Genomic DNA, 17,740 nt, shown 5'->3' with positions numbered 1-17,740 from the left:
CAAGAAGCCAAAAGACCCAAATTGGCACCTTGCTATGCATGAAGAAATTGTTGTATTTGAATATAACCATATGTGGTTAATTGTAAATCTTCCACCTGAAAAGCGACCTATTGGTTCTAAGTGGGTCTATAAGCTTAAATACCAAGTTGATGACACTATTGAGCATTGTAAGGCACGATTAGTAGCTAAGGGGTATACCTAAGTAGAAGGGTACAATTGTCATGACACATATGCTCTTGTGGCCAAACTTGTCGTGCTCCGTTGTTTGCTTGCCCTTGCTATAATTCGCGGTTGGGAACTCCACAAGTTGGATGTCAATAACGTCTTCCTAAATGGCAACCTGAATGAAAAAGTTTACATGACCATTCCTCCTAGATTTTCTAAGCATGAAAAGAATAAATTTTGCCAGCTCCATAAATCGTTGTATGGCCTCAAGCAAGGATCCTAGTGTTGGTTTGAAAATTTTGCAACAACACTCAAGCATCTTGGATTTGTACAATACATGCAAACCAAATCAAGTCACTTAAGGCCTATTTGCATGATTGCTTCCGCTTGAAAGATCTAGGCCCACTTCGATATTTTTTGGGCCTTCAAATTTCTAGATCCTCCTATGGGATCTTCATATGCCCCTAAAAGTATGCTTTAGATATCTTGACTGAAACAAGAATGCTTGATTGCAAACCAGTCTCACACCCAATGGAACAACAAACGACATTTTGTTGACATGAATAGCCTATTACTTGATGATCCAGCCCAATACAGATGCTTAGTAGTTCGACTAGTTTATTTGACCATAACGCGACCAAAATTGAGTTACCCTGTCCATACCCTCGCTCAGTTCATGAACTCTCCACATGAGGGACACATGCAAGCGGCCAAGCGGATCCTGTACTACATTAAGACAGATTCCAGTCGAAGTATTTTCTTCTCCATAGACAATGACTTAGTTCTTCATGGTTATTGCGATTTTGATTGGGTTGCATGCCCTCTTAAACAGAGATCCATAACTGGTTATGTGATAATGCTTGGTCACTCACTTCTCTCTTGGAAAACAAAGATGCAAATGATTGTTTCCCACTCATCTGCTGAAGCAGAATATCAAGCCATAGTTGTTGCCACAAGTGAGTTGTTGTAGCTTAAAAAGGTTATCCATGATCTTGGCCTACATGTTAATCAGCCTATGCAATTATTTTGTGATACTCAAGTTGTCATTCACATCGCCACTAATCCAATCTTTCATGAACGTATAAAACACATTGACATTGATTGTCACTTCATACGTGAACATGTGCAAAGCAAAAAAAATTGAACTTCATCATCTTGGTATCAAGTCTCAACCAGTTGATTTCCTCACAAAAGCTTTGGGTGTTGATCAGTTTTCATTGTTATTAGGCAAGTTGTGCATCTCATATGCTCCATCTTGAGGGGGGTATTATGAATAAAGATGGTTGTAACTAACTCCAGCGACGTGTCATGTTGGTTAGGCCAAGTGGGCCAAGTTGTATCAACATGTATATATATCTTATTGTATGGAAATGGAATTCATTTGAGCTTCTTTATTCTAAACCGGACCCTACTTGGTGTCAGTTTATGGCTACAATGGGTGCACAGTTTGGCAAAGCTCCTGTACACCTCCACAATGTAAGAATACATAGAAGAATTTCAAAGGATTTCCAACAAGGTGACGGAGCTGATGGAAGAATCCCTCTTGGGATGTTTTATCTCAAGTCTCAAGGCAGAGGTATGTGTGGGCTTAAAAAATTTTGATATTGTTACCTTGGCTCAAGCCTTCCAACTGGCATTGCTAGAGGAAGAGGAACCAGCGGTGTGACATAGAACGGTGAGACCAAAGTTAGCTCGACTAAGACCCCCATCCACACGCAATCCACCATCAAGGAAGGCTTGAGCCAATAGAGATGAAGGAAAGAAGTGATGGGGGTTATGCTACAATTGTGAGGAGTGATATACTCCCGACCTTTGTTGCAAGGTACAAAAGTTGCTCTAGATCATCTAGAACGTTGAAGAGAAGCTAAAAGGGGAGCTCGATTGACGACTCAGAACAAACACCAGCTAGGGTTACAACTTGGGCCAAGTTGGCCTGAACCCAACCCGAAAAAGTCAGGTCGGGTTGGGTCGGGTTAATGATTGAGTTAGGGTTAGGGTTGAAATTCTTGAACCTGATTTTAATTCGGGTTGGGTTAGGGTTGACCCCTCGGGCAACCTAACCCCTATAGTCTACATACTATCATGTAGGGGTGATCATTTCAGCCCGACCCGGAAATTCCGGGCTTGGACCTGGGTTTTGTGTTTAAGCCCGGCCTGGGCCCGGGTCCACATCAGGCTCACAAATTTTAGGGCCGGGCTTGGACTTAATACTTCAAGCCCAGCCCGCATATATTTAAACCTACACATTTTGTGTATAATGTATATATATGTATACCTGCACTAGGGTTTATATTTTAGGCCCAGCTCGGCTCATGATCACCCCTACAATCATGCATTTCTTCAAGTTAATCACTTTCACCTATTCCTAATCAACAAAACTAAAACCCTAATAACATTTTATGTTTTTTAAAAATTTTATTCTTCTCCTCTCTCCTGTTTGCCACCCATCTACAGTGGTCTATTGATTGGCTTTCGGCCACCACCCATAGCTTGCTGCCGCACTAGTCATCATCTCGTTATTTTTTTAGATGCATGATAGTTGTATACCCCTTTCTTTAACTTAATCACTTTCACTTTTTCCTAATCAACAAAACTAAAACCCTAATAATAGTTTATGTATTTTGAAAATTTTATTCTCCTCTCTCCTGTTTGTCACCCATCTATAGTGGTCTACCAATTGCCTTGAGGCCACCACCCATAGCTTGCTGTCGCACCGATCATCATCTCGTTATTTGCTGCAGTCGGTAAGTGCTACTTGTTTGTCACTCACCACTTTCTACTTGTGTTACATATTCTACTTTTTTATTTATTTATTCCTTCCCTTTCACCTATGTTCATCACTCACGACTCACAGCACACCATCACTCATTGTTATTTCTTGTCTCAAATAACACCACCATACGGTTACACACTATTTATGGGCTAGGTTTCTTTATCCTTAACATCAAGCAAGGGGCTTGCTAAGTTGCTAGTTTCTATATCTATTTAACTTTTTAATTGTCCATTGTTGGGTTTGCCGAATTCTTAACTGTTTCTTGTTTTAAGATCTGAAACAAATGTTTGTTTAAAAGGGGAAAGATATTATTTTATTAAAAAAAAGTAGAGAACAAATTTATTGTGGTTTGACTTCATTTTTTTTTTGAAAAGAACTCAAAACTCAGAATGGGTGGGCTCCACGCCTGACGCCTCCACCCCAGCTTGGTTACTAGTAGTTTTTGAGGAGCTGATACGCTAGTTTTTTGACAACATTGTATTAGGTTGTATGATAGACTTGCTAGTTTGTGGGCAGTTTTTTATTCTCACTTTTTTGGATTGGAGTGCTTTTTCCCTTTTTCTTGGTGTTTGACTGTTTGTTATGCTTTCTTTTTAGTTTTTCCTTGTCTCTAATTTGAAATCTATCTTAGTAATGAATCAGTATTTAATATTATAATAAATCATTGTACAAAAAAGAAAAGGGTTGTAGTTTTTGTATATGTTAATTAATCACCATGCATATAAATATAAGTTTATTTTTATACTAATTTGTTATAATATATTTATCTTTCTTATAGATACCAAAATTATGGGAGACAAGGACATTGAAATGCAAAACAAAAATGGGTCTGCACCTCATAATGATGTAAATACAAAGAGAACAGTTTAGAGGTAACACCCAAACAACCAAACAGAAATGCATCTTCTGTTTATAAACATTTTTACTAAAAAGAAAAAAAGGCAGATGGTTCAAAACCTAAGCAAATTGTAATTACTACAATCAAGAGTTTGGGTGCACGAGTTTGAACAAGAGTATTGTCGAAAACAATTTGTCCGGATGATAATTCTTGATGAGTTGCCTTTCAATTTTGTGGAACATGAAAGTTTACAAGATTTTGTGAGGGCTTTATAGCCTAGATTTAAAATCATGTCTCGTACAACTGTGACAAATGATTGTTTAGATTTGTACAAGGCTGAAAAAAGAAATTGAAAGATATGATTTCAACAATGAATCAACGCATTTGCCTCACTACAGACATGTGGGCATCTAACCAAAATCTTGGTTACATGTGTCTTACAATGCATTTCATTAATAATTCTTGAAATCTACAAAAAAAAAAAAAAAAAGGATTATCAACTTTTGTGTAGTTCTATGTCTACATGGTGGTGATATCCCAAAATGTGGAATTTTGTTTAATGTCATGGAGGATGAAAAAGTTGGGCTCTCTTACAGTAGACAATTGCACTGTTAATAGTATTGCCATTAGAAGTTTAAAAAAATAACTCATGAAAAAAATGGTTTATTATTAGATGGTGAGTATTTTCATGTACGCTGATTTACACATATTTTGAATCTGATTATGAGAGATGGAATGAAGGAGATGAATGATGTGATATCAAAAATCCATAGTAGTGTAAAGTATGTAAGAAGTTCACCAGCAAGACATCAACAATTTAAAGCTTGTATTGAATAAGAAAAGATTATAAGCAAATGCCTTGTATATCTGGATGTTCCAACTAGATGGAACTTTATGTACTTTATGTTAGATACGGCTTTAAAGTTTCAGAAGGCTTTTGAGCGTCTTGATGAGCAAGATCAGAATTTTTATGGAGACCTTAAGGATTTTATTCCTATAGAAAATGATTTGAAGATTCTAAAAATTTTGTACAAGTTTTCGAGGAAGTTTTATGATGTAACAAAACGATTATCTTGGCATTCTTATATTACATCAAATATTTATTTTCATTAAGTTTGTCAAGTTGAAAGAGTTCTAATACAATGGTGTAAGCATGCAAATCCTTGTTTTTCTGATATGGCTATGAAGATGAAAGAAAAGTTTGACAAATATTAGGGAAATGTTGACAAGGTTAACCTATTATTGGTGTTTATTGTGATTCTAAACCCTAGTTATAAATTGAAGTGTGTGAAATTTTTCTATTCAAAGATTTATGAAGTTATAAATATTACATCAAATATTTATTTTCATTAAGTTTGTCAAGTTGAAAGAGTTCTAATACAATGGTGTAAGCATGCAAATCCTTGTTTTTATGATATGGCTATGAAGATGAAAGAAAAGTTTGACAAATATTAGGGAAATGTTAACAAGGTTAACCTATTATTGGTGTTTGTTGTGATTCTAAACCCTAGTTATAAATTGAAGTGTGTGAAATTTTTCTATTCAAAGATTTATGAAGTTATAAATATTACATCAAATATTTATTTTCATTAAGTTTGTCAAGTTGAAAGAGTTCTAATACAATGGTGTAAGCATGCAAATCCTTGTTTTTCTGATATGACTATGAAGATGAAAGAAAAATTTGACAAATATTAGGGAAATGTTGACTAGGTTAACCTATTATTGGTGTTTGTTGTGATTCTAAACCCTAGTTATAAATTGAAGTGTGTGAAATTTTTCTATTCAAAGATTTATGAAGTTAAAAAGGTCTATGAAATGATTGAACAGGTTATGGATGGTGTCAACACCTAATTTTGCTCAGTCCCTTTACCCTACCTCTTCATACCCTCCTTTTAAACCCAAAAACTTGGAATCACAATTTGATCAAATTAAGACTTTACAAAGCAAAAAATTCCTCTTTTGACACAATCCATAGGACAAATGAAAACATCGAGATCAACATTGACATCCCATCAAATATAGCCTACAGACTTAGGAAATTATAAATTAGTCAAACAACTACCATTCATCATTTCATCTTCATTTCTAATGGCCCTTATCCAACGCATCCTGCCTCAAAATCATGAGGATACAATTAATTAGCAAATTCCATTGCAAGTTTATAGCGATCAACCTTGAAAGCGCCAAAATTTCATTCCGATGGCCTTAATTTAGAAAACCTAGATTAACCATTTTTCTTTGAGATCAGAACCATCCACTTGATTCCTCACCTTAATTCATACATATCAGTCAAATTTCATTCCAAAACTCCTATGTTTGACCCACCATAAACCCCACATCCTATTTCAACAAATCTCATCGAGTAGAGCTTATCATCCATCATCCTAACTTCATATGACCAATCAAATCTTACCATTGTATTCAGAGACCCAAAAACCCCTAGCATGTCACATTTCATGACCAAACTTTTCTATTTGATCGTTAAAAAAGTAAGATTCCATATCAACCCTTCTCGTTAATTGATAAACCATTGGCTAAAACCTAAACCCAAACCAAATGTCATTCTACACCTTTAATCAAAGATCCATCACCTTCATCAGATGCAAGACGTTCAAAGATTCCTACCCACCAAATTTCATCCCAAAATTCCCCCATTTGACCCTTCATCAAGCAAAGATTTTATTTTAGCAAATCTCATTGATGCAAATTTGTCAGCCATAGAACTTCATCATCCCAACCCTATTTGGCCAATTAAATTTCACCACTGTGTTCAAAAACCCAACACGCCAAATTTTACATCCTAATTCACTTGTTTGACCGTTAAACTAGGAAGATATTGTTTTGACGCGCCAAATTGAATCGACACATCATCTGTCCCAATTTGAAACCTCAAAAGTGTGATGGTTGATGTCAAACCCATTCTTGACTTGTTCAAACACTCAAACCAGTGAAATTGAGCCTAATAGACTCAAAAACATAAAGATACCCCTACTTATAACTAAGAAAAGACAAAATCACGTTCAAAAATTTATCAAATTTACATTTTTTGCCATTGACAGCCCCAAATACGAGATTGGCATGATAGGCATGCCCCAAGCTCCCATTGGACACATGAAATCCATGAAATCACTCCCAAATCGAAGAAAATATTTCACCAAAGAAGAAATCTTGACTAAACACCTTTTTCTTTAAAGAGCCATTACCTGTTTTATGAAAAAGTTTTCTTATAGCCCAAGCCTTATGATTGGACGAATTTCAAATCTCTTCCTCTCCATCTCTTTATAAATATTGATCCAACTTGAGCTCAAAGAGAGGCCCCCAGAGAGAGAGAGAGAGTGAGGGACAGGGAGAGAAAAAGAGTCAAAAAGGAGGATGGGGAAGAGATAAGAGATCTTTCTCCCATTGCATATACTGCCTTCTATTCACTTGAAATTTGGAGGTACTCTAAACCTCAAATTCCAAACTCATCTCCTCTACTTTCAAGCGGAAGTTGTTGCAACAAGAAGTGCTCCCTAGCTGAAGAACCCATTTAAACTTTATTCTATTTCATCCCTAGTTGTTGGAAAACTTTGACAAGGTACATACGAAAGGTAAGTCTTTCATTTTAGCTTTTAAACCTGAATTCGTAATCTCTATTTTTTTTGTTTTTCTAGGTTCCTTGAAGTTCTAAAATGTTAGATAACCTTCGTTTGCAATTTCTTCCTGATTGAGAATAGAGGTTGAGAGGCAAGGGTCGTAGGAAAATCAGTACCTAAGACCCGATAACATCACCTCAAAATCGGTCTTAGGAGAAAATGAAAGCATGTTTTTCTAGATTTAAGAAATTCCTGCAACCATTTATGTTTTTCTTCGTTAGAAATTGAGCCTAAACAACTCCCATATTAGGCTTCAATAGCAACTTGGAGAGGGGGTTCCTAATACCTTCCCTCTCCTAATCCTTGGGACCCGAAATTTCTCGGTTGTATGCCTTTTCCCATGGAAAACAGAATCGCTATAAAAAATAAATCGATTTCTAAATCTAAAAATGAGGGCCAATTTCCTCTAAAAAATGGGTGGCGATTCCATTTCTTTGAGCCGGCCATGAGTTTCCCAGAGCTTACAGATGGCTTGAATCGTCTCTTTTAATATTATCAAACTACTTATTTAGGCCCCCAAACATCAACTACTGAGGTTTAACCTTCTATTGAGTTTGATATGGATGATGAGAATACAAATACTCAAAGTGAATATCTGAGCTTCTTGGAGGAAGAAGAAATCAATCAATCAATGTCAGAATTGGATAGACATTTGGAAGAGAGTATTGAAAAGGAGACACAACATTTTGATATTTTGAAGTTGTGGAATTTAAGTGTTGCTAAATTTTGCCCCATTTCTTTTATGGCACGAGACATTCTTGCAATTCCAGTGTCCATAATTCCCTTAGAATCAACATTTAGCACCAGAGGTCGAGTGTTAGACAAATTTCACAATTCTCCAACACCTAAAATTGTTCAAGCTTTAGTGTATGCACAAAATTGATTACGAATAGCACCCCCACCACCAAAGCTTGGAGGAAAATTAGAAGAAATTGAGGATGTAGAAAAAGGTGAGATGTGTTATCTATATATGTTAATGAACTATGATAATATTGAAATAGTTTAATATGAAAGTTTAATGATTATATTTTCTATTTTTCAGACATTTTCAGTTGATGAGAATAATAATACACTCAACTTTTTGCCTAACATATGATATCTCTCTTTCAAGGTAAGATTATTAGATAAACATAGTCTAATATTATTGTTTAATACATTTTTATAATAATATTAGTATATTAATATTTATTTTTCAGGTTACAAGAGTGAATGATGGAGTAAGAGGACAAGAGGACTAGAGGAATATTAGTTTTCATCATGTTAAGAACTCAAGACAAGATGAATTTATGATATGAAACATTTTTGAGTTTATTTTTATGATTGGATGAGATTTTTTAGAACCATCTATTATATATTTGAACAAGTAGAAATAGCACGTTATGAAGCTTTGGAACAATTTTATAATTGTAAAGCTTAAATAGTTTATTTAAAATTGATATGATTGTATTTTTCTTTTCTTTTGTTTTTTTTTTTTTTGCATGAAAAGTTGATTCTAGTGTGGTTATTGTAATTTTTACTCTTGTTAATTCAGCCAAAGGATAAGTTGAAGATGACATGATGAGGCTATGAGATGAAGAATTAATTTCTAATTTAACTAAAAGTTAAGTTGATTTCTTTTCCACTTATTTGCATGTATTAAATTATATCATGTATTTTATTAGTCAGAAGTGTTTCCACTAATTTTGTCATTGTTGTTTCTCTTTGTTTTATAGGTATATGCTTATATTTCTATTGGAGTTATAGGTGTTCATTTATTTCATTATTCACATGTACTTTCCTTTTTCTTTTGTCTTGTAATTTTTATGTATGACCTATCAAATATATTCAAATTATTTGCTTGATCTTATGAATTATTATTAGTGATTTTATTTTTATAATTTTATGTTTCATTATTGTTGATTTCATTGTTTCATATTTTTTAGAACAAATCTATCATGTCATAACTCAAGATAAACAAACACTTATATTTACTAGATTTTAAGGGATGGGAAGAAGGTTGGGTTTGAAGGGATGAGAAATCCATCATATGGATGGTCGAACCCTGCAGATGGTTGGGTGAATTTTCAAAATTTCTCTCTCTCCCATGTGGGAATCACATTCCCTATTTTAAAAAACTGCATTTTTAAGGATCTATCTTGAACCCAAACCGAACCAGATCTGAAACCAAAAGGTAGGAGAGGGATATACCTGATACGGATTAGTAGTAACCCCCAACGAAAGTGTTCACGCCCAAGGAGAATACCAAAGACTGCTCCCATTGAATATGACACAGCGTAGGGTGGAGCAGAATCAGCAAAATGATTCTTCAGCAAGAACCGAATTCTTCAACAAGAACTCGATGGAGGGCAGGTGAGCATGACTTCTGATTATCTTTTCTCCAAAAGATAATATCAAGAACTCTTCTTGATCGCTCCTACAGGTGGAGATCAAACTGGTAATGGCGGCAATAACAGGAGAAGGCAAGAGCAGAAGATGGCGTCAGTCCAACTGTATGTTGTCTTCTCTCTTGAATCATTAAGACTGAAGGATGATTTGGGGTTCGCCCTTCTCCTCTATTTATAGTCTTAAAAAGAGATTCTCCTAATCCCATTAGGAGTTTCCTAATCCAAATATTGTATTTAGATCTGGACTCTCTTTAAGAGATAAGGATAATCCCCTATCTTATCTATAGATAAAGATTAGCCCTCCTAATCCAATTAGGAGTTTCTTGATTCAAATCTCTATTTGGATCTAGACTCTCTGAGTGGATAGGGATAATCCCTTATCCTATCTGCTGATCTAAATCCTAGAACCGCCCCTCTTTAATTAATCTCATTAAGTTAGTTCGAATTGGGCTTTAGCAGCCTCTATTACAAGGCCTGGCCGAATTCAATGTAGAAGACAGTGAACCCCTGAGTCCATCACCATAGGCTCTTAATGGGCCCAACATTTACACTAAATGGTCATTGGGTTAAGCCACCTTATAAAAACCCAAGGACTGTGGGCAGATGCAAGATTAGCCCATTAGGTATTACCCTCAATGGTCTTACACTTAACCTCTTAGCCCATAATGACCAAACATTGCCAGACAAGAGATGACCTCTCTGTCGGCTGCAAGGTACAGTGCTGCACTTTCTACTCACATGGATCGTGGGAATTAAAACCTTTTGCAAACATTTTGAAACCATAATATATATATATATATATATATATATATATATCTATATAAATATATTTTGCAAAACAAATTTCAACGGTTGAAATCGACTACCGGCAGTTTTGATTTTCATCAGAGAGAGTCCATCCCCGATCATTCACTTTGAAAGGGGTTGATCCTGTCACTATGATCACCCACTCTGATGAATTCTCAAATTGTTTCAACATACCCAGGTTTTAACTCCCTCTAAGGATCTCACTGATTGGCATATCAAAGACAGTCCAATCCGACACCTAGTAGAGTATCATAATCGTCTAGGGATCAGGTGTAACATTCTAGTTTTGTCCATCTATCTCCAAGGTCCAGGGCAATACTAGAATTCTAGTCCGGTTCAGGGTTTCAAGAAAACCCACACTGCATGTACCTCAGGTCTCACCCTGGCAACTGAGACAAGCCACCCCAACCAACTTGGCAACACATCAGTGTCAGCCTTGGCAGGATAAATCTCCCCAGATCTATCCAATGGCTGTAAAGATTCTAAACTAACACGAGTCTCATATGTGTTTAGTTTAAGGGTATTACATAGAAACATACCACAATAACATGAATCAAATTTATATTTTATTCATTTACATTAAATGTCATAATGTACATCATTCTGATTGGAGCTAAGGGCATACACTGTCTAACAGCTCCCACTTGCACTTAGGTCCAATCGGGTACAAGCTAGAGTCCTAGACTTTCCACGTGTTTCTCAAACACTTTCTGTGTCAGTGGCTTGGTCAATAGGTCTGTCACATTCTCTGTCGATGCTACCTTTTAACATCAATCTCCCGTAGATCCAGTAGTGTCACACAACAGTGGAATGGGTGATGTGCTGAATTCCAAATTCCAGAATGAACACCTCATTCATTAGGCAGCCTCACTTACGGCAATGTGTTTGGCTTGGGTTGTGGACTGTTAATCTTACTACTTAGGACCCCTATTTGCTGCTCTTCCAGCTAGCAGCACACGATCCTATCATGAAAATGTAACCAGATGTAGACTTTCTATCATCTGGATCTGACTGGAAGTCGGCATCAGTATACCCCTGGATCTGTAGTGAACTACCATTGAATACCAAACAAAACTCTTTTGTCCTTCGAAGGTATTTTAGTATGTTTTTCACAGCAGTCCAATGCTCCTGCCTTGGGTTTGACTGGAATCTGCTTACCACACTCACTGCCTGAGAGATGTCAGGACGAGTACACAGCATGGCATAGATGATGCTCCCTACGGCTGAGGCATAGGGAATGTCCTTCATGCCCTCAATCTCCTCGGGAGTCTTGGGAGACATACCCTTGGAGAGAGTGACTCCATGCCTAAAAGAAACCTTTCCCTTCTTGGAGTTCTCCATGCTGTATCTCTTGACTATCTTGTCAATGTAATCAGACTGGAATAATCCTACTATCCTCTTCGATCTATCTCTATAGAGCCGAAGACCCAGTATGTAGGAGGCTTCTCCAAGATCTTTCATAGAGAATTGCTGTGAGAGCCATACTTTCACCGTAGTCAACATTCCTACATCATTCCCAATGAGTAGAATGTCATCTACAAACAGAACTAGGAACGTAACCTTATCTCCACTGGATTTTCTATAAACACAGGGCTCATTCGGGTTTTGCTCAAAGTTAACCTTTTGACGGTAGAGTCAAATCGGATGTTCCAACTCCTAAAAGCTTGTTTAAGTCCATATATGGATCGATTTAATTTACATATCATGTGTTCCTGACCTACAGATTTAATTTACATATCACTAAGATCTTCATTCAAGAATGCAGTTTTGATATCCATTTGCCAAATCTCGTAATCATGGTATACTGCTACAGCTAGCAGGATCCTAATGGATTTAAGCATGGCCACCGCTGAAAAGGTTTCCTCATAATCGATTCCTTCTTTCTGAGTGTACCCTTTCGCCATAAGACGAGCCTTGTAGATCTCAACCTTACCATCGGGGCCCTTCTTCCTCTTATAAATTCATTTGCAACCAATTGCTTTTACCCCGGGGGGCGGATCTACCAGAATCCAGACTCCATTAGTCTCCATTGAGTCCACCTCAGCTCTCATGGCATCTACCAACTTCAAGGAATCTATGTCCAACATAGCTTTTGTATTAGTCACGGGATCCTCCTCACTAGTCGTGGCTTCCACCAAGTAATTGTCCTAGTCAAGCTAAAACAAACTGGAGGCCAGGAAACCCAAATAAATCTTATAGGTTAGTTATTACCTGGAGCTTGTGGGACATCTCCCACTGCCCTTGAGCTCTCCTCATCAAGAACAACTTCTTGACGATGATTGTTCAAGATGTAATCATCTTCCAAAAAATGGGCATTTCGACTACAAAACACCTTTTGTTCTCTTGGGTCATAGAATAAGTAACCCATAGAACCTTTGGGTTAGCCTATGAATAGGCAATGGCTAGTCTTGGATTCCAATTTATCCGCACTCGTTCTTTTAACGTATGTCGGACAACCCCAAATTTTCAAGTGTCTTACACTTGGTTTGTTACTGGTCCAAAGCTTATAGGGAGTCTTCGAAACTGATTTGGTTGGAACCAGTTTAGCACGTATATCGCAGTCTTTAATGCATAACCCCAAAAGGATGTGGGTAACTCTGAGTGTACGAGAAGTGATCGGACCATATCCAATAAAGTCTGGTTCCTCCTCTCTGACACACTGTTTAGTTGTAGTGTAGCAGGAGGAGCTATCTGTGATACTATCCCATTGACCTTTAAGTATTCATTGAATTCGTTAGGGAGATACTCATCACCTCGATCTGATCGAAGGGACTTAATTTCTCTCCCTAACTGCTTCTCGACCTCTTGTCTGAATTCTCTGAACTTTTCAAAGGATTCAGACTTGTGTCTCATTAGGTACACATAACCATACCGTGAGTAATCATCGGTAAATGTTATAAAATAAACGTGTTGGTTACGTGTCCTAACACTCATGGGACCACATACATCAGTATGTATAAGGTCAAGCGTGCATGTACATCTTTTAGGCTTATTGTTAAATGACCGTTTCGTCATCTTAACCTGAAGGCAAGGTTCACAGGTTAGAAGACCTTCTACAGTTAGAAAATCCAAAGGACTATCCTTTACCAACCTTGTGATATGATTTATGTTAATGTGGCCAAGTCGGTAATGCCATAGACACGTAGGAGTAACTGTATCACGGGTTCTTTTCTTGGGGATATTATCTGACGTAGTTTCGGTTATGTTAGTTTTCAGAGAAGGATGGAGAACATAGAGACCATTCTCAAGTTCTTCGTATGCGAGGAATTCGTTATTTCTTTTAATAGTAATCGTATTAGTAAAGAGAACAGAATATCCATCCGCACATAGTTTTGAAATAGAAATCAAATTTCTTCTCAAATTTTGTACATGAAGACAATCTTTCAGTACAATAATTCATTCTTTGAAAATTAACTCTACAGTTCCTATAGCTGTAGCTGCAACATTTGCAAAAGTCCCCAAGTCAAGAGTCAAAGCCCCGGAGTCAATACACTAGGAAGTAGAAGTTACCAACAAATTGGTTTCTATGACAAAGAATTCAAAATTACCTTGTTTCTTGGACTCTAGGTATTGAGGACAATTCCTCTTCCAGTAGTCGGCCTGCTTGCAAAAGTGACAAGCATCTGATGCTTTGTCCTTCCTCTACCTTTTGGACTTAGTAGCTTTCTTCTGAACCTTTTTCTTAGTCTTCCTCTTCTTCTTGCCTGATTTACCAGTTTCAACAAGCATGGCAATGGGCTCATCCTTCTTGATCAGTTCCTTGGCCCTCTGCAACATATTGCTGAGTTTCAAGATGCTAACATTTAACTTATTCATGTTGGAGTTCATGATGAACTGATTGAAGGAAGGAGGCAAAGAATTTAGGATGGCGTCCACCTTAGTGACATGGTCAATCCCGAATCCAAGAGCCTCAAGTTCATTGATATATCCCATCATGTTAAGACAATGGTCATGAACTTGTTGGTTCTTGGACATCTGTGCGGTCATGAACTATTTCAAGACCTTCTGTCGAGTAGAACGATTATGCTCTTCGTACATCGTCCTCAGACTGTCTAGGATATCCTTGGACAAGACCTTCTCTATATAAATATATTTTGCAAAACAAATTTCAATGGTCGAAATCGACTATCGGCAGTTTTGGTTTCCATCAGAGAGAGTGCATCCCCGATCATTCACTTTGTCCGACAAAGGATTTGATCATGTCACTATGATCACCCACTCAGATGAATTCTCAGACTATCCCAACATATTCAGGTTTTGACCCCCTCTAAGGGTCTCACTGATTGGCATATCAAAGATAGTCCAATCCGACACGTAGTGCAGTATCATAATCAAGTGTAGGGGTCACGTGTAACATTCCAGTTTTGCCCATCTATCTCCAAGGTTCAGGGCAATACTGGAATTCTGGTCCTGTTCAGGGTTTCAAGAAAACCCACACTACATGTACCTCAGGTCTCACCCTGGCAGCTGAGACAAGCCACCCAACCAACTTGGCGGCACATCAATGTTAGCCTTGGCAGGATAAATCTTCCCAGATCTATCCAACGGTTGTGAAGATTCTAAACTAACACGAGTCTCATATGTGTCCAGTTTAAGAGTATTACACAGAAACACACCACAATAACATGAATCAAATATGTACTTTATTCGTTTACATTAAATGTCATAATGTACATCATTCTGATTGGAACTAAGGGCATACACTGTCTAACAGGGTTGGGCCCAACCCGAGCCCAAATCAACCTAAAGTTGACATTGGGTTGGGTTGGGCAAGTCAGGTTGAATGTTGGGTTGGGAGAACATAGGGTTGGCCTCAACCCGACCTAACCCGACACAACTTGCAGCCCTAGTTCTATCTAGAACAACAATTAGGAATGGCAATGGGATGAGTTTGGGGTGGGTTTTGTAACTTATAGACCCTACCCACTTCCCAAGACCTCCCAACCCATACCCTACCCAAAACCTATAAAGAATTGGATTTCCAAACCCTCCTTGACTGTACCTTCCTCTAATTTGAGGGTGGGGTGGTTTAGGTCTAAAACCTGAATATAATTTCCTATTATTTCATGTTATATATAAGCAATAAACAAGTAAAACAACATGAACAAATATCAAAATTTCCAATTAGTTAATTAAAACATGTCAAAAACACATAAACTATCAATTATCCTTCACATAAATTTCAAGATGTTATTACATTTAACACCTAATACATGAGTAGGGGTATCAACGGTATTTGAAAACCCGATTTCAAATTTGAGATTCAATATAATCGAACTGAATTCAGATAATTCAAATATCTAATCGGTTGAATTTGGATATCCTATTCATATTGAATAGCTAATCGGATTCAAATTTAGATATGACCTGATTTGATTCGATAATTATCCGGATTCGATTTGATAAAATATTGAAATGTTTTATATAATTTATATATTTATATACTTTATATAAATAAAATATTTGTTTTATATTTTCATTAATTACCTAAAATAATTAATTGTTCGAATTCAAATTGAATTGAATATTCAAATATTAATTTTCAATATCCATTGAATATCGAATTGAATTCAGATATCAGATTTTCTAATCAGATTCGCATTTGGATATTGCCTGATTCGATACAAATTCGATCTTTTAAACCCCTATACATGAGTTCATATGTCTTCCAACAATATGTGGGTTAGGAAGAATTAGGTTTAGCCTAAAACAATGCCCTACTCATATTCATATGAGTTATGAAATCCCAAAACCTGTCCAAACTCTAAAATCCATTTTTTAAGGAAAAAATCCTCCTTGTTGGGGTGGGCACCTCTAGGTAGGGTAGAAATGGTTAGGGATGAACAAACGGTTTATTCAGTTAAAAAATCAAACTTTGTAAAACCGAAATTCGAAATGAAAAACCAAACCGAAACCAAAATATTGAAAAGCTGAAAATTTCAATCCAATTTTTGGTTATTTCGGTTAAAAATCAAATTTCAACACTATATATATTATATAACATATAAAAAATATATGTTGTATAATATATATAACGTGTAGAGAATCGTTGTAATTCATGATTGAGAGATCTGTAAATGACTAAAAAGTGTCTATTCTTGACCTAATATTGACTAACGGCGCGGAAGCTCTCTGTGAACTTTCTTCCTCTCCATTTCTTACAAAAATCTTCGTTTAGAAGAAGACATTAAAATATTATAAGAATATGGGAAGTCTATTATAAGCATCTCTCGTTGAACTCCATTGTTTGATGAGGTTGAAGTATATTGGAAATTTCCAAACTAAGCCTTAGAAAAAATGAAAGTTCTATATTGGAATTTTTCTTTTTCAGGGTAATTCAGTCTTTCGGCAAAAGTGGCATTTAAAAAAATAACGCATCTCCTAAGCCTTTTTTTTTGTCAGAAAAAAAAGTCAGGAAATCAAAACTCAGGGAAGTTTTTAAGATTGTTAGAAAATTGAGGGGAGGTTTTTGTATTTTACCTTAATATATATATATATATATAATTCGATTAATTTGTTTTTTTTTCTAATTAATTGAATTCTAAAACCTAAAAACTAGGGGTGGATTCAAGCCGAGCCGAGCTGAATAACTAGTTATTCGAGCTCGGCTCGCCAAGGTAGTACGAGGCTTGAGCTCAAGTTTGAGCTCGAATCGAGTCAAAAGCTCATAAGCTCGAGCTCGGCTCGGCTCGGATCAAGCTCGACTTGAGAAAAATGCTTTATAAAAATAAAAGAATTATATATAAAAATATTTTTTATTTGATATTTAAAAAATTAAGAACTATAATAATTAGTTGTTATTATTATATATAAAAGTAAAAATATTATACATATAATATTTTTATTATATATATATATATATTATTTTCTATAATTTTATATTATTATTGTTGTTGTTATTATTATTATTATTATTATTATTATTGATGTGGCACGATCCGAGAATGCTACTAACTGGCTCCTTGTTGGCGGTGGACGACACCTGAGAAGACGAAGAAGAAGGATTCCCGGGGATTTGCCCGACGGGAATACTCCGAAACTTAAGTTAGAACGCTGGAGAGGAAGAAAAGAGTGCAAAAAGCTAAGAGTGTAGGTCGTGCTTTATCACTGTACTCGAGAGGTTAGCTCGCGAGCAAGT

Source organism: Nelumbo nucifera, chromosome 1, assembly GCF_055504915.1.
Source record: "Nelumbo nucifera cultivar China Antique chromosome 1, China Antique-T2T, whole genome shotgun sequence".
Taxonomy (NCBI): Eukaryota; Viridiplantae; Streptophyta; class Magnoliopsida; order Proteales; family Nelumbonaceae; genus Nelumbo; species Nelumbo nucifera.
Note: the sequence above shows the minus strand (reverse complement) of the source record.